The 21860-nt window shown below is 38.2% G+C and overlaps 1 long non-coding RNA gene across 1 annotated transcript in view; it reads right to left on the bottom strand.

The window, feature by feature from the left end:
* Positions 1-785: 785 nt before the first annotated feature.
* The window catches only part of LOC112653694 (uncharacterized), a 92465-nt gene continuing 71390 nt past the window's right edge, over positions 786-21860 (bottom strand). Inside the window, exon 6 of the long non-coding RNA XR_007409916.1 lies at positions 786-1170. This is a non-coding gene — a long non-coding RNA (uncharacterized LOC112653694). The remainder of the gene's footprint in view (positions 1171-21860) is intronic.

Genomic DNA, 21860 nt, shown 5'->3' with positions numbered 1-21860 from the left:
AAAAACCCTCAAGGATTTATTTCCTTGAACTCAGAAAGTACCTGTTACAAGAACAAATATTAATTCACTGTGTCTTGCGCAAAAGGCACCTGGATCAAAGGAAAGACAGATCTGGTGCCTGGCACATGGTCACCCTCCTTTCTTGGCTGTCCCTCCTGTGCTCAAGGGCAGAACTTGCAACTTCTCAATTTGGCTTCAAGCCCTTCTGTCCTTGGATCTGGGTCTGTATTTGCAGCGTCACCTGCTACCACTTTACCCACAAAGGTGCTTCATCAAGCTCCCTAGCAGCAACCACAGCTCCTACTCAGACTGCCTTATCCTACCTTTTTTCAAAAATGGGTTTTTGATGATCCAGCTCAAATAGCACCCACTATAGAAGCTGTGCCCTGAATTCCTATTCCTATCAGAAAGATTAATAGGTCTTTGTTTTTGTGATCCCAAATTAGGCTTGCAAATATGACACTTATCAAATTATAGCCCAGATAGGTATATATGTATTCTTCTTTATCATCTCCAAAACCCAGAACACATAGCATAGTGCCTTGCCTTGTACATGGTAGGTACATAACAATTATATTCAGGATAATAAGGTAACATCATGGATTCAATAGAAGGTCAGGTTGCAGGAAAAGGGAATTGACACAGTACACTTGTCTAAGATCATGCAGGTATATTTGAGAAATTCCCAAAGAAAGCCGTATCAGTCTTCTTTTTCTATTATACCATGGTCAGAGGTCAATTTTTCAAAAATAGACAAACAATAACGACAAGAACAAAATACAGAGCAGCATAAAAATTGAATGATGTGGTTTTGGTATTGAAAACGTTTTTATCACAAACATAACCTATATTCATTATAGTAAATTCAGAAAATGCAGAAAAGAGAAAGAAATAGCATTAATCTCTTCTTGGAGAGATAACCTCTACTAATAATGTAGTGTCTGCTCCTGGTGTTTTTGTTGGTATGTAGTCTCTAATTCTATCTTCTTCCTTCCTCCTTCTTCTTTCTCCTCCCTCCTTTCCTTCCATCTCTTTTTCTCTTTTAGTGCATATTAATACAGACAGTTCTCCAAGATATAAGGTGGTAACTGGTGTATACAGTCTGCTCCCTTTTGTAAACCAGAAGGAGAAGGATATACATTTGCTTTTGGTTATATTTCCAAGAAGGACCTGGAAGGACACATTAACAAAGCAATGAAAGTGGTTACCAGTTGGAGGTAGCTGGGGAAAACCAGAAAGATGAAGACAACTATGGAAGGAAGAAGTCTTTTCACTGAGGATCATTGTATAGTGCTTAGCTTTTGCATTATTAAACACAAATAGTAATTGTGGCAGGTCAGCCCTGCTCTCCTATCATGTACCACTGCCACTCCCCACCCGCCGGTGAGCTGTTTCCTATGTCCTCTTGAATCCAGAGGGAGCCTGTGACTGCTTGTCCCATAGGACATGGTGGAAATGATGCTGTGTCCACTTGGGATGCCATCAGTTGGCCTAGAAGCTTCCAATTCTTGCCTCTAGGAAGTTAACGGCTATTGAATAAGTGCAGCTACCTGTAGACCACCATGCTCCAAGAAGCCCAAGCCTAGTGCAGAGGCTGAGAAGTATTGGGGCCTCTGACACATCGTAAATAAGCCTCTGAGTATCCAGAGCAACCACACCTTCAGCTAGCATCTCACTGGAACTGCACATTAGACCTCAAGGGCGCCTTGCCCAGTCAACCCACTGAAAACTGTGAGTCACAATAATTCATTTTATTTTATTTTATTTTATTTTATTTATTTTTTAATAAATCTTTTTTTTTAATGTTTATTTATTTATGATAGTCACACAGAGAGAGAGAGAGAGAGAGGCAGAGACATAGGCAGAGGGAGAAGCAGGCTCCATGCACCAGGAGCCCGACGTGGGATTCGATCCCAGGTCCCCAAGATCGCGCCCTGGGCCAAAGGCAGGCGCTAAACCACTGGGCCACCCAGGGATCCCATTTTATTTTTTAAAATTACCTTAAGCAGAGGGCAAGTGGCACACAGCAAGAGATACTCTTAGCAGAAATAATAAAATGTAGGTCAACAAATATTTACCATATGCCTGCTGGGCAGCACGACGGTTAAGAACCCCGAGATCAGGGGTAGGCTGCCTGTAATCACATCCTGCCTCCGACTTTACTATCCGTGTGGCTTCGGACAAAATTCTTACCTTTTTGTGTCTCCATTTTCTATAAAATGGGGACAATAACACTGACCTCAAAAGGGTGTTATGAGGATTTAATAACTTTTAGAGTGATGTCTGGGTGGCTCAGGTTGAGCGTCTGCCTTCGGCTTAGGGTGTGATCCTGAGATCCCAGGATCAAGTCCCACATCAGGCTCCCCATGGGGAGCCTGCTTATCCTCCTGCCTATGTCTCTGCCTCTTTCTCTGTGTCTCTCATGAATAAATAAATAAATCTTAAAAAAAAAAAAAAAAAAAAAAAAACATTTAGAGGGATCCCTGGGTGGCACAGCGGTTTGGCGCCTGCCTTTGGCCCAGGGCGCGATCCTGGGGACCTGGGATCGAATCCCACATCGGGCTCCCGGTGCATGGAGCCTGCTTCTCCCTCCGCCTGTGTCTCTGCCTCTCTCTCTCTCTCTCTCTCTCTGTGACTATAATAAATAAATAAATAAATAAATAAATAAATAAATAAATATTTAGAATAGCACCTGACATATAGTAAGTACTCATTAAGCATGAGCTATTATTATTACATGCCAAGAATTATAAAAAAAATTGTCACTTCATTTCTTAATATTAAACTATTTCTCAAGTAAATAATGGGCATTATTCCTGAAAATACTATGATGGATTTTCTTTGTAATCTGTCTGAGTGTGTATATAAATTTGAACTGCTGTGTTCAAAAGTGGGATTGGACTAGAATTTTGTTTTCTGGACTCTCTTTTGCAAGCTCACAAAGTTATGTTTACCTCATAAGACACTTAGATCTGGAATAATTTAAATAACATATGACTTCTCCATTCTTTAAGCGTTGGAAATCCACTATAAAAATACCTGGAGATACTGACTTTGAATTTCTTTCTTTGAAAATATGTAATGAGTTTGCAATTTATTCTAACTGCATTGGGAGGAAATAAAAGTGTTTATATGGGTTATGTCATGTTTGAACCACCTGAGTGGCCTTGTCCCGTGTAGTACTGTGGAGAAATGAAGTGGAAACAGAAAACTTTTGGCCACTATAGGTATAGTCTCATTTTACTTCCTGCTTAAATTGCAAATTCTGTTTCCTCTCTTTTTCTTTTTCTTTTTTTTTTAAGATTTATTTATTTATTCATGAGAGACACGCACACACAGAGGCAGAGACATAAGCAGAGGGAGAAGCAAGCTCCCTGATGCAGGGAGCCTGATGCAGGACTACGTCCCAGATCTCGGAATCACACCCTGAGCCGAAGGCAGACGCTCACCCTGAGCCACCCAGGGGTCCCTTCCTTTCCTTTTTCATTATGGATGTCACAAAGCTATATGCCAAGTATTCCAGCTATGAGCCTCATAACATTCATTTCATGGGTAAGACTTTGTGATTTGAACATTAATTATTCAATCTTATTTTATTATTTCTTTCATTTCTTATCTGATCCTACATATCATTTATTTTCTCTTTTGTCATATTTCTATTATTTTCCTTGAGTGATACAAGTATTTTTTTGTATATTTTCTATTGGAGTTTGATTTGCCAACATATAGTATAACACCCAGTGTGCATCCCGTCAACTAACCCCTCAGTGCCTGTCACCTAGTCACCCCATGCCCCCACCCAACTTCCCTTCCACTACCCCTTGTTCGTTTCCCAGAGTTAGGAGTCTCTCATGTTTTGTCACCTTCTCTAATTTTTTCCCACTCATTTTCTCTCCTTTCCCCTATAATCCCTTTCACTATTTGTTATATTTCCTATATGAGTGAAACCATATAATAATGGTCCTTCTCCGATTGACTTACTTCACGCAGCATAATGCCCTCCAGTTCCATCCACATTGAAGCAAATGGTGGGTATTCATCATTTCTAATGGCTGAGGAATATTCCATTGTATACATAGACCACATCTTCTTTATCCATTCATCTTTCGATGGACACCGAGGCTCCTTCCACAGTTTGGCTATTGTGGACATTGCTGCTATAGACATTGGGGTACAGGTGCCCTGCTGTTTCACTGCATCTGTATCTTTGGGGTAAATCCCCAGCAGTGCAATTGCTGGGTCGTAGGGCAGGTCTATTTTTAACTCTTTGAGGAACCTCCACACAGTTTTCCAGAGTGGCTGTACCAGTTCACATTCCCACCAACAGTGCAAGAGGGTTCCCTTTTCTCCGCATCCTCTCCAACATTTGTGGTTTCCTGTCATGTTAATTTTCCCCATTCTCACTGGTGTGAGGTGGTATCTCCTTGTGGTTTTGATTTGCATTTCCCTGATGGCAAGTGATGCGGAGCATTTTCTCATGTGCGTGTTGGCCTTGTGTATGTGTTCCTCTGTGAGGTTTCTGTTCATGTCTTTTGCCCATTTCATGATTGGATTGTTTCTTGGGTGTTGAGTTTAATAAGTTCTTTTTTTTTTTTTTAATAAGTTCTTTATAGATCTTGGATACTAGCCCTTTATCTGATAGGTCATTTGCAAATATCTTCTCCTATTCTGTAGATTGTCTTTTAGTTTTGTTGACTGTTTCTTTTGTTGTGCAGAAACTTTTTATCTTGATGAAGTCCCAATAGTTCATTTTTACTTTTATTTCCCTTGCTTTCATGGATGTATCTTGCAAGAAGTTGCTATGGCCAAGTTCAAAAAGGGTGTTGCCTGTGTTCTCCTCTAGGAGTTTGGTGGATTCTTGTCAACTTCTCAAATCCTGATATATTTACTTTTCTTGTAGAAACCAATTCTACCCAGTGTCTCCATTACTTTTTTCTTCAATTCAAAAATAATCTGTCTTAACTTTCTAAAATATGTTAGGTTTAAAGCACTCTAATTCATAATCACCTTTCTTTCTTTATTGATTTGGTATCTCCTCAAATCTTGATGAAAATATGAATGAACATATCCTAAATAGATGTCCTGGACTTTTGCTTTTATTTTTAAATCCAATTAAATCTTACCTCTCTCTTTTTTTTTTTTTTTTTTAGTTATTTTCCTCTCTCATTTAATACCCTTAGATTCCATAAGGTCAACTTATTTACTATTGGGAACTGACAGTTCTTCTGTCAAAGACATCACATACCTGTCTATGTGATGCTCCATTCTTGGCATTTGAAGTTGGAGACGAGAGAAAACACATTGGCTGGCAGTTTAGAGGCACGAAGTTATAACCTACACTGCTGGTCACTTTCTTTATATGAGCTCCAGGTTTTTTCACTTCTAGCTCAATCAGAAGACTAGGCTGGATGACCTAATGTCTCCCATTCCTTCCTTCCAGACTGATCTGTAGGATCGATCTGATGGATTTGCTTTTTTGTTTTCATTTGTCAATTTGGTATATATAGGGACTAGATAAAAGAGGTAACAATAAGTGTCACTACAGTAGGGAAATATACTTTTTGATAGCAATTTTATTTTTCATGAGTGCTCTAAGAGCTCTATGCCACTTGGCATCTCCCTACTTTCTGTGACTGAAATGAGTCCCAACCTTTGGTGCCAGGATTGATGTTATCCTCCCCCTTGACTGAGCACTACATCTTTGCTACCTTTGATCTCTGGAGTCCAGAAAGTTGAGTACAGTGCTGAAACAGACATATGGCTATTTAAATTTAAATAAAATTAATCAAAATTCAATACAATAAAAAATCCAGTTCCTTAGTCACACCAGTCTTATTTCAAATATCTAGTATCTATATCTATCTATCTATCTATCTATCTATCTATCTATCTATAGTATCACATGTGACCAGTGGCTACAATAACCCAAATATGGAAACAACACAAATATCCTTCTGCAGATGAATGAAAAAAGAAAATGTGGTGTATAAATACAATGGAATATTATTCAGACTGTATAAATGTAGGAACTCCTACCATTTATGTCAAAATGGATGAAGCTGAAGGATATTAGTGAAGTGAAATAAGCCAACCACAGAAGGACAAATACTACTCCATTTATATAAGATATTTAAAATGGTCAAACTCATAGAAACAAGGAGTAGAGTGGTGGTTGTCAGAGGCTATGGGAAAGGAGAAATGAAGCAATGCTGCTCATTGGATACAAAGCTTTAATTATGTAAGGCCAATAAGTTCTAGAGATCTGCTGCACAGCATAGTGTCTGTAGCTAACTTTACATTCTTATGTTCTTAAAATCTTGTTAAAAGAGTAGATCTCCTCTTGAGTATTCTTGCCCCAAAATAAATATGAAGGTGAAGACAAAGACGAGAAAGGAAGGAAGGAAGGAAGGAAGGAAGGAAGGAAGGAAGGAAGGAAGGAAGGAAGGAAGGAAGGGAAAAGAAAACAAGAGACCCAGCTAACTTTTGGAGGTGTTGGACATTTTAATACCTGGATTGTGGTGATGGTATCATGAGTGTTTACACACATCCAAACTTATCAAATTGTACAAATTAAAAATATATAGTTTTTTGTGTATAAGTTACACCTCAAGAAGGCGGAGGAGGGCGGGGGGTGGGGGTGAATGGGTGCCGGGCACTGAGGGGGGCACTTGATGGGATGAGCACTGGGTGTTATTCTGTATGTTGGCAAATTGAACACCAATAAAAAATAAATTTATTATTAAAAAAAAAGAAAAGAAAGTGTAGATCAGAACATTTCTATCATCTTAGAAAGGTCTTTTGGGCAGCATTGGGCTATAGAATTGGGTCTGACCTTTCACCAACCCCTCCATCTCAGCCCAGCCAGCCCCTAGCTCCTGCTCTTACATTCTAAAGGCATTAGTGAGTTTATAGTGGGCACATCTTCCACCTACTGTCCTGGTAGGCTTTTACTTAGTTCCCACATAATCTTGTAGAAACTCCTGGGGGGGGGGGGTCCTCTTACTTTGCTTCCATATCATAAAACGTTATCCTAGTTTAGTGGAACTCAAAGTATGTTGCCATCCAAGAGGTCAGAAGTGAATATGGAATTGGATGATTTGAAAAATTCTCCTGAAGGAATTCTGATGTGATCCTTCTCCCTTTTAAGGGTCCCCTAGAAAGCTGCTCAGTGTTATCTCTTGTGTCAGCATCCCAAATGCAGTTTAGAAGACAAATTAAAGAATGAAGTAATCTTGAAGAGGCCAGTTACTCTGAACACTGCCCTGGAGGCAACACCTCATCCCACAGATTAGTTTGCAAGGGAGGAAGACATCAGGGCATCCAGTCAAATCCTCTGCTTGAGCTAGACAAGAAAACTAGAGTTCAAAGAAGGGCACTGACAAACAAAGGGCAAGTCTAGGTCACAGAGCCCACTCCCAGACTCCTGGCCAGTGTGTCTTCCCTATGCCAAGCAAGGCTGAAGAGCTGAGGCCACATGATAAAAAGCTCATCTGTCCCACCTGTAATTTAAATGATGTGTGCAATTTGTCATGATAATGATACTTTTAATAAATTATGTCACTTTATTCTTTGCAAAGCATTTTCACATCTATGCAGCCATTTGATCCTTAATACAATATTGTAATGTTAGAAAGGCAGGCCAGACCCCCCCACACCCAATTTACAGAGGAGGAACTGAGTCTCAGAGAGGGTGTGTGAGTTGGGTGAGTTGTTCAAGATCATGTGACAATGTAAGGATGACAAAAAATGAGCACAAACCTGGTGCAGGCCCCTGAGCTCTACCTCAGCCAGCCTTCCATCTTTACAAAAAAGAACGATAAAACTGGCTGGGGAAACAGAAAGAAGGGGTGCAGAAAATGTTTAAAGGAATCTAGGAAGCAAGAGGTGGCAAAATTAAAAATGCTAAACAGGTGTCTTCTTCAAGTAAAAGCTCAGAAAGTAAAAGCATCAAGAGGCAGATGAATGGTAAGGAGGAGAGCAAAGACAGCCTAAAACATGGAAAGGAAAGAAAATTATCTCACTGAATCAGGCAAAACCATCTCCTTTTGGGCATCCCCATATGCACACAAGAGGCAGGTAAGGATCTAATTAGCCTCTAGAAAAACTATGAGATTCTCCTTCCTAAGTTTTCATTTAGGTATTTTTGTTTTTGTTTTTAAGGATGTTTATGAGGAAGAAGAGTGTGGACATTTCCCTAAATCCATGGTTCAAACTGGGAGAGATTTGCCTTCAGGGAAAATGTCTGGAGACATCTTTAATGGTCGTGACTTGGGCCTGAAGGGGGGAGCTTCTGTGTCTCATGGGTAGACCAGTGATGTTGCTAAACATCCCCACATTGCACAGGAAAGCCCCCAACAATAGGAGATATCTGGCCCAAAATGTCAATAGTGTTAAGTTTGAGAACCTATGACTTGAATTGATGAAACCACAATTTTGGCTGGAAGATGCCACGGGAACTCCAATTCTGATGAACCCATATCCTGACTGTCTTAGCCAGCCTCTCCAGAGAAGGAAAGAAAGAAAGACATTGAGTTCAAAGGCCCCTACAGAATCAGCTGTGTCAGTGACTATAGCCCTCCAGTCCAATTTGTGCTGGGACTGGGAGATCCTGGGGCCAGGGATGAGGGAATTTCAAGACATGGGGAATGCCCAGGAAAAAGCAGAGCCCACTGCATCGGTCTACAGACCTTGTGGTGAAAGCACTGAGCCCTCAGAGGAGCCCTCGTTTGGGCATCAGAAGGGCCATCTCCTCCCTCTGCCACCAGTGCCCTATGTGATGGGGCATGGATTAAAGAGTATTTGTGAGGGCAAATGGGCCTACCTATCTCTTGCTAACTCTGTGGCCTCAAACAATTCTTAACCCATTCTGAGTTCTCTTTCCTGTGTAAGTTGAAAATAGTAACAGCATAACAACTTTCAAGGGAACATGGAATACAGTAATTCACATAAAATTCACGATACTATATTCATGGTGACTGTTATTCCCATGCCCTTTCCACCCTCTGCCTTCACAGAGCTTCATGTTCCTTAATGATGAAGCCAAACTATTGAGCTAATTCCTTTCCAAAATCCTTTCCAGCCTAAAAAAATCTGGACTGTTATGAAGCTGTCCTGGAAATCTCAGGCTTCTGGACTGCTGATTTTTGGCATTGCCATTCAACGAACCAGAGCTCTCTATCTCCTTGGGTGATAGATTTTTTTTCCATCAGCCTTGAAACTTTGCCATACTCCAATTTGCACACTGTGATGCCAGCCCGCACACCTAGCTCAGGCATGATCTGTCCTCAGCTTCTGTTCACATCACCTCTGCTCTGGAAGAAACACATACTAGTTCTCTCTGTGACTACCAAACAGTAGTCTAGAGGTCACTACTACATTATTTAGGCATAATTTATTTCAACCAGTAGATAGACCATGCTGTACAGTTCTATAATTTGCATTTTCCCTTAGTAATACATCATGGACATTTTCTATGTTAAATCATTTGGCTCTGTTATCACCCTAAAAATGGCTGCATAGTGTGCTTTTCTGGAATGTGAAATAATTTACCCAATCCATATTATTGATGGCTTTTGAATTCCAAATTTAACTACATCAAGTATATGGGGAAAAAATACCCTTGCACCTATATATTTGTATATATGTCCAATCATTTACTAAGGATATATATCCATGAAAATAGGCACTATGTAAAAAGAAGGGAGGCTTAAAGAACTTGTTCATCTTTTTATCCCCAGGATCTAACTATAGTATCTAGCATATAATACAATCTCAATATCTATTTGTTGATTAAATGGTAAATTCTCGAAGTAGAATTATTGAGTCAGAAGATATGCATATTTTAGAGGTGCTTGGGTGGCTCCGTTGGTTAAGCATCTGTCTTTAGCTCAGGTCATGATCCCAGTGTTCTGCGATCAAGCTCCACATCCAGCTCCCTGCTCAGTGAGGAGCCCGCTCCTCCCTCCTACTTGTGCTATCTTAATCTCTCTCTCTCATATAAATAAGTAAATAAATATTATTTTTTAAAAAAAGAAGGTATGGGGCAGCCCGGTGGCTCAGCGGTTTAGCTCCACCTTCAGCCCAGGGCGTGATCCTGGAGACCCGGGATCGAGTCCCATGTCAGGCTCCCTGCATGGAGCCTGCTTCTCCCTCTGCCTGTGTCTCTGCCTCTCTCTCTCTCTGTGTGTCTTTCATGAATAAATAAATAAAATCTTAAAAAAAGAAGGTATGCATATATTATATATTAACATACATTGCCAAGTTGTACATAGAAAAATTATAAAAATGTATAACCCTATCCACAATACCTGGCAGTGCCTGTTTCTTCCTTGCACTTGCTAGTATTAAACATTGCTAATATTTCAACTTTTCCCAAAGTTATAGTCAAACAAGCAGAGCATACTCATCTCTTAGATCCATTGTGCTATGGAATTCTTGGCTTATATTTTCTGCCCTCCATAAATCTTTGTATTGCTTGTATTTTTTACCCATTACTGTATTGAGGTTTTTTTTTATCTTTTGCAGATTGAATTCTAAGTACTTTTTATATATTAAGGATATTACCACTTAGTCATTTATGTTAAAGATTTTACTGAGCACTATTTGTCTTTTAACTTTACCATTTTATTTTATATTTACATACACACATCGTTAGAACTAAAATATTTAAAGCCATTCCTTTATAATTGGGAGGAAAGTAGTTACACAAAATCAAATGCCTTTGGGAGCCAAGCAGGTAACAGATATGTGTAAAACTATACATCAGACTACCTAATATTTTATTGCTGAGACAATCAGAAATGATGTGTCTTTGAGGCCTCCATTTCTCATTTTATTTTTCCTTCCTTCCCACCTTTCCTCCTTCTTTCCATCCTTCCTTCCTCTTTCCCTCCCTCCCTTCCTTCTTTTCATTCTTCTTCCTTCCTTCCTTCCTTCCTTCCTTCCTTCCTTCCTTCCTTCCTTCCTTCCTTCCTTCCTTCCTTCTATCCCTCCTTTCTTTCTTAAAATCCGTCCCCAGGCCAAGCTGAAGGCATCAGCTGACAGTACTGCAGGTATCATCAGTTTGTGATGTCTGCCTTCTATAGATTTCTATATACCTCTCTACATCTTCAAGATATGATTTTTAATATTTGCCTTTTTAGATTTGTACTTTAAATCCATCTGGAATTCATTTTAACTGAAGGTGTGATAGATGGATTTGACTTTGTTTTCTAACTGAATCCATTTGTCTCACCATTTTTCAAATTGTCCCTCTTTCCCCAGGAATTTCAAAAGACTAGTATTAGTATATGCCAGTTTCTTGCATACATAAAAGTCTCTTTCTGTATATTCTGCTCTTTTCTGTCAATTTACCTGTCTCTATCTCTATCTGTGCCACTATATCTCTATTCTATTTTCTATATCTCTGTAGCAGATCTCTGGTAGAAGGACCCGAAGTCATCCTACACAGCCCTCCACACCATTATATTCTTTCCCAGAAGTTTATTGGATATTATTGTGCATTTAGTTATCTAAATAAACAATTTGTCAAGTAGAAATTCTGATGGGAATAGGATTTTTTTGGAAGAACTATATAATAGATATTGAGTTTTATTATCTAAAATTATAAGTACATCTGTTAAGTTTTCCTTCATGCACTTGGGTACAATTTTGTAGCTTTCTTCATCAAAGTCAAAATATTGCATCTTACTTGTTCATTAATAATTATGCATTTTAAAATTCTGTTGCTATGGGGTGCTGGGCAGCTCAATTAGCTGAGCATCCAACGCTTGGTTTTGGCTCAGGTCATGATTTCATGGGTCATGGGATTGAACTCCTCACCAGTCTCCATGCTCAGCAGGGAGTCTGCTTGAGATTCTCATTCTCCCTCTGCCCATTCTCCTGTTCTCTCTCAAAATAAATAAATATGTTGGCTAATTGAATTGAAATAAATTAATTTAAACTAAAATTAAAAATAAACAAAAACTTTGAGAAGCCTGGATGGCTCAGTGGTTGAGCATCTGCTTTCAGCCCAGGGCATAATCCTGGGGACCCAGGATCAAGTACCACATCAGGATTCCTGCATGGAGCCTGATTCTGTCACTGCCCATGTCTCTGCCTCTCTTGCTCTGTGTCTCTCATGAATAAATAAATAAAATCTTTAAAAAGAAAACTTTAAAAAAGAAATAAATAAATAAAATTCTATTGCCATATTCAATGAGATAGAGAAATATATATATATATATATAATATGAATTATAAAAATGAAGGTATATATACACACTATTTTATTGCATTTTGCTATAGTCTTCCCAAAATATTGAATATTAATATTGATGCCAGGCACCTAATAACCTTCTTGTACTGAATTTTAGTGGAATTTGCTTGTAATACTCATGAAGGCTTATTGCATGGTAAAGTCTACTTGGAAGCCAGTCTTCCTGAGTTCAAAGGACAGCTGTATTTTTTCCTAATGTAGGATTTTGACAAACTTGCATCACTTTTTTGCCCCTCAATTTTCTTATCTGTAAAAAGAGGAAAATAACACTACTCACCTAAGAGTGTTTTGAGTATTAAGTGAGCTAATATATGCACAAGTACTTAGAACAGTTCCTAGCAGGTAGCAAATGTTCACTATAACAGTGATTAGTAGGCATAATATTTACTGTTAGATTCTGACACATACTTTATCATGCTACAGAAGTATTATTCTCCTTCATAATTAATATACTAAAATTTTTAAAAGTTAAGAATAGATATTTAATCTCAATAAATTTATAGCAACCTATCAGATAGTTAAAATCTATTTTTTCCTTTTCTATCTTATTGCAATAAATGTGTTGATTAATAACTTCTTAATGCTGAACTATCCTTGAGTCTGGGAAAAACCCTTCTGAGACATATTATAATATACCTTTAACACATTAATGGTTCAATTCATTCTTATCTTTCATGAATATTGTGCCTTTCAAATATTTTACTTCTTTGTGATTAAATTTGTCAAATATATTTTCCTAGAAAAATATTCATTGTATTGAGCTACTCAAATTTGTTAGCATAAAATTTAACTATATATCTCCTATAGTTTATAAATTTCCTGTGCATATATATTATTTTCCACTTTCAAAATTCTTATGCTATATATTTGTTTACTGTCCTGAAGAAAATTTGAAAATAATGAGTTTATTTATAACACAACCTGGAAGAGTCTCCTTAAGATTCATTCATTTATATTGAAGCTGTTCAAATCAATCTTTTTGAGAGATCTAATGAAGAAACTATCTGTAAGAGTTAAAAAATTAACAGGAATCTAGAACCTCTAAGCTCAGAACTTCAAAATTAAAACCAGTGATTTACTGAGTACATACTACATGTCAGGTATCTAAAATACATTAATCCTGCTTGATAATAATAATATATTATATTTTATATTTAAAATATAATTTATTATATAATATAAATAATACACTATTAATAATATAATAGTTATTATTCTAATTAAACAGATGAGAAAACCAAATCTCTGGATAGTCAAGTGACTTGCCTAAGTGAACATAGCTACTAGGCAGCAAAGGCAGGATTTGAACCCAGATCCTTTCATGACAACTATGTTCCTTCAACAGTAAGCTTTTTTGTCAAGACAAGCAATGACTTGTGTTCTAATTCAATGACCAAGGGCAACCTTGCAGTTGCTAAAACAACACGGGACAATCATTTCCCTTCAGACAAACCTGGTAACCCACAATGTTACCACTGCCTACCATCTGGCTTATTGCTTAAAAGATGAGTCACATGACTTCATCATTAAACCTCATCTACTGTACCCAGCTGCCTACTTTCCAAGAGTGAAGCTAGTCAACTTCACCTGATACTCAAACAAGGCTCAGCACCAGTTTCTCTTCCTTTCATTAAATCCTTGTGGGTCTCACTGTCACCAACTCTCATCATTCAGGAAAGAGTGTCCCTGGCTGATGAAGAGTTCCAGCTAATGAAACACTGGATGACTGAGGGCTAATTTCACTCAGTAGACATGAAAATCCCACAGACAGAGAAAATTGATACTCCTAGTGCTGGTGGGAGCATAAGAACAATTTGGTCAAACTGAGCAAAATTAAAAATATTCAAACACTTTGACCCATGAAATTCCTCTTTGAAGAATTTACCTTATAGATTACTCACAGGCATGGAACATATATGTATTAGCTTTGTAAGAACAAACACGGGAAACAATTAAAATCTTCATCAATAAGAGCCGGTTAAATAAAACATGATAAATGCTCATAGTCTCTTACTCAGACCCATTAGGGCCAGTTTTGATTCAGAAATAACTTTCGGGGGATCCCTGGGTGGCTCAGTGGTTCAGCACCTGCCTTTGGCCCAGGATGTGATCCTGGAGTTCCAAGATCAAGTCCCACATCGGGCTCTCGGCATGGAGCCTGCTTCTCCCTCTGCCTGTGTCTCTGCCTCTTTCTCTTTCCCTGTCTATCATGAGTAAATAAATAAAATATTTAAAAAGAAAAAAAAAAGAAATAACTTTCAAAACTCAACAGTAATAAAACTATCTGATTAGAAAATGGACAAAGGACAAACCTTCACCATAGAAGGTATACAATGGAATTAAGCACATAGAAATGTTCAAAATCATTAGCCATTAAGGAAATGTAAATTGAGACCATAATGAGATATCACTACACACCTATTCAAATAATTGAAATAAAAAAAATAAACACAATACCAAGTGCTGATGAGCATGTAGAAAAAGTAGACCTTTTATAAATTTCTAGTGTGAATATAAAATAGCACAGCGAGTCTTGAAAACACTTTACAGTTTCTAAAAAATCTAAATGCACACCAACTTTATGATCCAGCAGTTGTGTTCCTTGACATTTATCCTAGAGAAATAAAACCATTTTTTTCTGAACAAAGACCTTACATGGTAGTTTATAGCATCTTTATTTATAATAGCCCCAAACTGGAAACAACCAAAATTTTCTTTACTAGCTGAGTGGTTGAGTGTTGTACCTCTATACCATCGATGCTATGGTCTGAATATTTGCATCCATCCTAAAACTCATATGTTGAAATCCTAACCCCCATTGTATTTGGATATGGGGCCTTTGGGACACAATTAGGTCATGAGGGCAGAGTTCTTATGATGAGATTAATATCCTTTGAAGAAGAAACTAGAGGAAAACCATAAGAGACTCTTAACTATAAGAAACAAACAGGGTTGCCAGATGGAAGATGGATAGGGGAATAGGGTAATTAGGTAATGGACATTAAGGAGGGCACTTATTGTGATGACTACTGGGTTTTATATGCAACTGATGAATCACTAAACTTTACATTTGAAACTAATAATACACTATATTTTACTTATTGATTTTACATTAAAAATAAGAGACCAGGGATCCCTGGGTGGCACAGAGGTTTGGCGCCTGCCTTTGGCCCAGGGCACGATCCTGGAGACCCGGGATCGAATCCCACATCGGGCTCCCGGTGCATGGAGCCTGCTTCTCCCTCTGCCTATGTCTCTGCCTCTCTCTCTCTCTCTGTAACTATCATAAATAAAAAACTAAAAATAAAAAAATAAAAGAGACCAGAATCTTGTTTCCTCTCTCGGTCATTTGAGGATTTAGCATAAAGTCATCCATCTGCAAGCCAGGAAGAGAGGTCTAACCAGACACTAAATGGGCCAACACATTGCTTTTGGACTTCCTGGCCTCTAGGACTGTGAAAAATAAATTTCAGTTTAGTCACCCACTCTATGTATTCCATTATAGTAGACTGAGAAGATTAAGACATCATGGAATATTAATCAGTGTTAAAAATGAAAGAACTATTGATACATGAAACAATACAGATGGATCTCAAGGTTTTATACTGAGTGAAAAAAAAATCCAATAGCAAAGGTCACATAATATATGATTTCTTTTATATAACCTTCTTGAAATGACATAATATAACAATGGAAAACAAATTAGTGGTTGCCTGGATTCTGGAGGAAGGGAGAGGGTGGATATAACTTTAAAGGAGACGAATGATGGAAATGTATGAAGAAATGTATCATCTTCTCAATGTATGCCCCTTCCTGTATCACACCATTGAAGGGCCCACTTGGAAGTCATGCACAGTGTATAACTGCTGAATTATATCAGGTCTAATTCTGTATAGATTACACTACAGTTTGCTTGTAAAACTCCTGTTGTTGTTGTTGTTTTTCCCTCTTGTAGTTTGGCATGCACTATGGTCCAAACATTTGTGTCCACCAAAATTTTATGTTAAAAACATAAAATTGTCCAGTGTGATAGCATTAGGAAAGTGGGGACTTGGGGAGGTGACTGGATCTTGAAGATGGCATCCTCATGAATGGGATTAGTGTCCATATAAAAGAGGCCCCAGGGCAGCCTTGGTGGCTCAGTGGTTTAGTGCCACTTTCAGGCCAGCATGTGATCCTAGAGACCTGGGATCGAGTCCCACATGGGGCTCCCTGCATGGAGCCTGCTTCTCCCTCTGTCTGTCTGTCTGTCTGTCTCTCTCTCTCTCTCTCTATCATGAGTAAATAAATAAATAGTCTTAAAAAAAAAGAGGCCCCAGAGATGATGTGTCTTCCATGGGAAGACACAGGGAGAAGTTGACTGTCTATGAACCAAAGTGGGCTCTCATTAGTACCAAATCTGCCAGCACCATGATCTGGGACTGCTCAACCTCCATAACTATGAGAAATAAATGTTTGCTGTTATACTACTCAGTCTATAATATTTTTGTTATAGCAACCAGGATAGACTAAAACAGTATACTATGGTTCTACTATAAAATGTAAAATTAAATAAAGGAAACATCATAGTTTGTAGAAAAGAATATTGGACTAGGAATGAAAACTCAAGTTTTCATTGAGGGGAAGAGATTGAAGACATTGAGGGAGAAATGGAAATAGTCCAACAAGAGTAACATGGGACCTCTCTGTATCTTTGCTAATGCTGCACTTTCTGCCTAGATTTACCATTCCACCTCAGTTCAAATTTAGAGTGGGTTGAACAATGGGTAAGCACTGTTGGTTGCCTACTCAACAGAAATACTCATTTTTGTTTCACCCCTTCACCATTTGGCTCAGAGGCAAATCTTGATTTATTTCACTCAAACATGGCAATCCCTTTCCGTTAACAATGTTTGGTTTGGGGGAACTCTGTGACCCAATGTGAGTCAATGAGTTGTAAGGGACAAGCTTGCTGGTGGTCTTCCATGAAAATTCCATAACTCTTAGACACAAACAGTTGGAATAAATAGTCTCTTTTCTTTCAGTCAAAGTGATAATACAGGGTTCTAGCCAAGGACATAGTCAAATTAATGAATATGGTAAAAGAAAAGATGGAAAAACAAACAAACAAACAAACAGCGTACTTGATGGATTGCTGAGACACTAAAAAACCAATTCTGGAACCACATGACCCATGACATGACCCAACATATTTGGCCCTATTGTTTAAGTCAGATAAATTGAGTCTTCTGTTAGGTAGACTCAAAAGCACTGTTACTAAAACAATTACCATGAACCAGACACAGTCTTGTGAATTAGAAACTGTAGTAAAGTTGTCATTAAGTCTTGCCCTCTAGAAGTTGGTTATCTGTTGGAAGAGTTCACTGTCTGGGTGCTAAGTGTTAAAATTAATCCCATTTCTTCCAGGGTGGGTCAAATTCCTCTGAGTCTTACAAGGCCTACTCAGATTGAGCTCATTTTTTCATGAATTTTTAATACCTCTCTTATTGTGCTTATTCTAGTCTGTTTTGTCTTGCCAGTGAATAAACATTCCCTCCACTGGAGGAGAGGGATGAAGCTATACTGGAAGTAGTGTAATGCTTTTACTCTATTTTATCTGTGTGAGGCTGGGGACTCAAACTACATAATCACTATAGCCTACACATAATCACAGCCCTGGATGTAACTCTGGTCAGATGGTTTAATCTTCTGGCCCTGAACACAGGTCTACAAGTATCATAAGTAAATATTTAATAGAAGAAAGGCTAACTACTAAGTAAACAATTGATATTTCAGCTCTCAATTTTACTCCCATTTGAGGTCAATACCACAAGGGTGTCTTCAAAGCCTCCCTTCGCGTCCCTCTGCATGTTGATATGGCACTACCCTTTCAGTGAATGGGAATGCACATTGTGTAGACTATTATAAAAATATACATTTTATTCTGTTGACCTCTTTAAAAAAAGGCACACACTCACTGGTTCCCATCTGTTTTATCCTTGGGCTTACTCCATCACATACAAGTTGACAAGTCTAAGTTTAAGGAAAATCTATAGGAGTGCAACACATTTAATGAGTATAATCATGCCATCTGTCGATACATAAACCCTTGAGTTTGGTTCTCATAATGAACTGTGAAGCCCAAAACCATGAAATTAAAATGGAGAACTTTTTTTGCTTTTCAGGTACAGAAGAATTGTTACATCTTAAATTGAGAGATCTTCTACATGAAATAAACCCCAAGGCAAAAAACTCTATGCAAATATTCTGCATGGCAAATGGCAGTCTGAACTAAGAGAAGATCTTTTAAACAAAAATTAAGGGACTTCTGGGTGGCTTAGTGGTTAAGCACCTCCTTTTGGCCCAGAGTGTGTTCCTGGAGTCCAGGGATGGAGTCCCACATCGGGCTCCCTGCAAGAGTTCTGCTTCCCTTTGTGTCTGTGTTTCTGCCTCTCCTTCTATGTCTCTCTCATGAATAAATAAATAAAATCTTAAAGTATTAATAATAAAAAAATAAAGAAAAATTAAGTCGGAGGTTTTTGCCTTAAGTAATCAACCTAATCTGCTTGTTGTAAAGAGAAAGATTTTATGTTTGAACATCTGATTGGTTGCCCTAAGGTGATCAACATCACCAAGAAAATTGCCACATTCTCCCTTAAATACTGTGGTGCTGATAATCATATAGTCTTACCCTTGTAAGTCACCTAATTATTTTGTTCCCACAGTGTCTCCAGCCTTTGAACTTAAGAATACTTTTTTGCAAAAAAACTTACATAGGTAGAAAGGTATATTGTCTAATCAGTAACTGTAGCTTGAGCCAATCTGCAAAATGTGTTCATCCTGTCCACAGTCTTCAATCTTATAGAGTCTCTGTGCCTCCTGCAATTGAACCAGCACTCAGAGGCCACAGGGGATGAAAGATCAAAGTCCCTGAGTCTGGAGGTGCCAGGATTTCCTCTGTCTGGAGCCATAGGCCCAGGCCCTCCAAGCTCATTGGATTTTTCTGATCTTCCCTCAATGTCTATTCCAGGAAAAAAAAAAAAAATGATAGGAAGACTAAAAAACCAAAAGGAAAGTGGAGAAAAAAATCAGACTTTAGACTTTTTTTTGTCTAGTTTAACTCTGGTCCTGTCCTTTGATTATGATATACAATCTGAATCTTCTCAGCTTCCACCCTGGTACTCTCTAAGATTCTGGCCAGATGTGTCATTTGATGTTCCCACCCCTGGTTGTCTCAGGTAGAGGAGACTATCTTCACTCTGGCTTGGGGAAAGAAAGGAAAGAAAAGAAAGAAGAAAAAAAGAAAGAAAGAAAGAAAGAAAGAAAGAAAGAAAGAAAGAAAGAAAGAAAGAAAGAAAGAAAGAAGAAAGAAAGAGAAAGAAGGAAGGAAGGAAGAAAGAAAGAGAAAGAAGGAAGGAAGGAAGAAAGAAAGAAAGAAAGAGAAAGAAGGAAGGAAGGAAAGAAGAAAGAAAGGAAGGAAGGAAGGAAGGAAGGAAGGAAGGAAGGAAGGAAGGAAGAAAGAAAGAAAGAAAGAAAGAAAGAAAAGAAAGAAAGAAAGAAAGAAAAAGGAGGAAGGAAGGAAAGAAAGAAAGAAAGGAAGGAAGAAAAAGAAGAAAGAAAGAAAGAAATAAAGAAAGAAAGAAAGAAAGAAAAGAAAGAAGAAAGAAAGAAAGAAAGAAAGAAAGAAAGAAAGAAAGAAAGAAAGAAAGAAAGAAAGAAAGAAAAGGAAGGCCTAGTGCTCCCACCCAGTGTGATATTTAAATAGAAAGAAAACTGGGTGATGACCATTAAAGAGGGCACATGATATAATGAGTACTGATTGTTACATGCAACTGATTGAATAACTGGACTCTACTCTGAAACTAACGATGTACTATATGTTAATTAATTGAATTTAAATAAAATAAAATTTTAAAAAATAGAACTAGAAGAAACAATCCAGAAAAGTGATGGAAAATTGACAAGAATGAAGTTGAATAAGTCACATGCCAATAACATTGGAGGTCATCTCCATGGAAGTATATTGGTAAGACTAGCTTTATTAACAAGCTTTTTCAGACACCAGGATAGTAAAAGTCAGAAGAAGCAGTGATTCATTTTGAAAATTAATCTTTCTTTAAGAAACATTTTATGTATTTATTTGAGAGATAGCATGAGTGGGGGGAGGGGCAGAGAGAGAAAGAAGTAGACTCCCCTGCTGAGCAAGGAGCCAGATGTGGGACTCTGTCCCAGGACCTTGAAATCATGACCTGAGTCAAAGGCAGATGCTTAACTGGCTGAGCCACTCAGGTGCCCTGCAAAATTAACCTTAATCTCACTTCTTCTCTGATACACTAGCCTGAAAAACACGTGTTTTTCATTGGCATCTCCTTGACACAAGCCAAGCTGTGTCTGTAAGAGACCTTAGGGGTGCCTTGGGTCATAGTCAGGTGTCCAAACTTGACCTTTTGGACTGACTGGGTATGGAGGGCAGATTGCATAGTTTAACTATACAGAGCTGAGATTTCATTCTTGGGGGCCAGAACTAGATTATAAACCCTTCCTAACACAGCCAGGAATAAAATGTAACAAAGGATAGGTTGAAGACAAAGGTCTTAGATTATGTCATGAAAATCAACATTAAGTGTCCAATTCAAAGAAGATCATGGTTTAGTTATCTTTTGCTATGTAATAACTCAAACCAAACTTAGTGGCTTAAAATAACAATAATCATTTATTTCTCTCATGAATTAGGTTCATGTGGTATTATGGAGGCTGAAAGAACCACTTTGAAGATAGCATACTCACATGATTGGCAAGTTAATGTAAATGTTATGGATTAGATTGTATCCCCCCCAAAAAATTCATAGGTTGAAATTCTAACCCCTGCTATAGCAGGAGGTGATCTTATTTTGAAATAGGGTTTTTATAAAGGTAATCAAGTTCAAAGTCATTAGTGTGGCTCCTAATCCAATTTGACTAATGTCCTTCTAAGAAGAGGAAATTTGGACATAGACATATATAGAAAGGAGACTGTGAAGACACAGGGAGAATATGACCATATAAGACAGGGAGAGAGGTCTGGAACAGATGCTCCCATGTCACCCCCAGAAGGAACCAACCCTGCTGATACCTTGATCTCAGATTCCTGGTCCTCAGAACTGTCAGACAATACATTTCTGTTGGTTAAGTCATGCAGTTTGTGGTACTTTTTAACAGCAGCCCTAAGGAAGCAATCTAGCTAGCTATTAGTTTCTCTGCACATGGGTTTCTCTCTGGAGTGACTTGAGCTTCCCTGTGGCATGCTGGCTGGATTCCAAGAACGAACATGCCAAGAATAGGGAAGCAGAAACTGCCAGTCTCTTCCAGCATGGACTCAGAAACTAGCACAGTGCTATTTTCCCTCTGTACTCTACTGGTCAAAAAATAAGAAGCCAGATTAAAAGGAAGGAACATAATGTTACCCCACTTCTTGTTGGAAAAAGCATCAAATAATACTGAGTCCATGTGTGAAAACATCTTAAGAATTGAGACTGAGAAACAAAATCAAGGATGGAGCATCTTTGTTATGCCTTGTAAAAAATAACAACTAACATTTGTGGAGTACTCCCATGCCTTAGGCACTGTACTAGCTGTTTATGTTCTT

The sequence above is a fragment of the Canis lupus genome, chromosome 3 (assembly GCF_003254725.2).
Source record: "Canis lupus dingo isolate Sandy chromosome 3, ASM325472v2, whole genome shotgun sequence".
NCBI lineage: Eukaryota > Metazoa > Chordata > Mammalia > Carnivora > Canidae > Canis > Canis lupus.
This window is presented reverse-complemented; position numbering and strand designations above follow the sequence as displayed.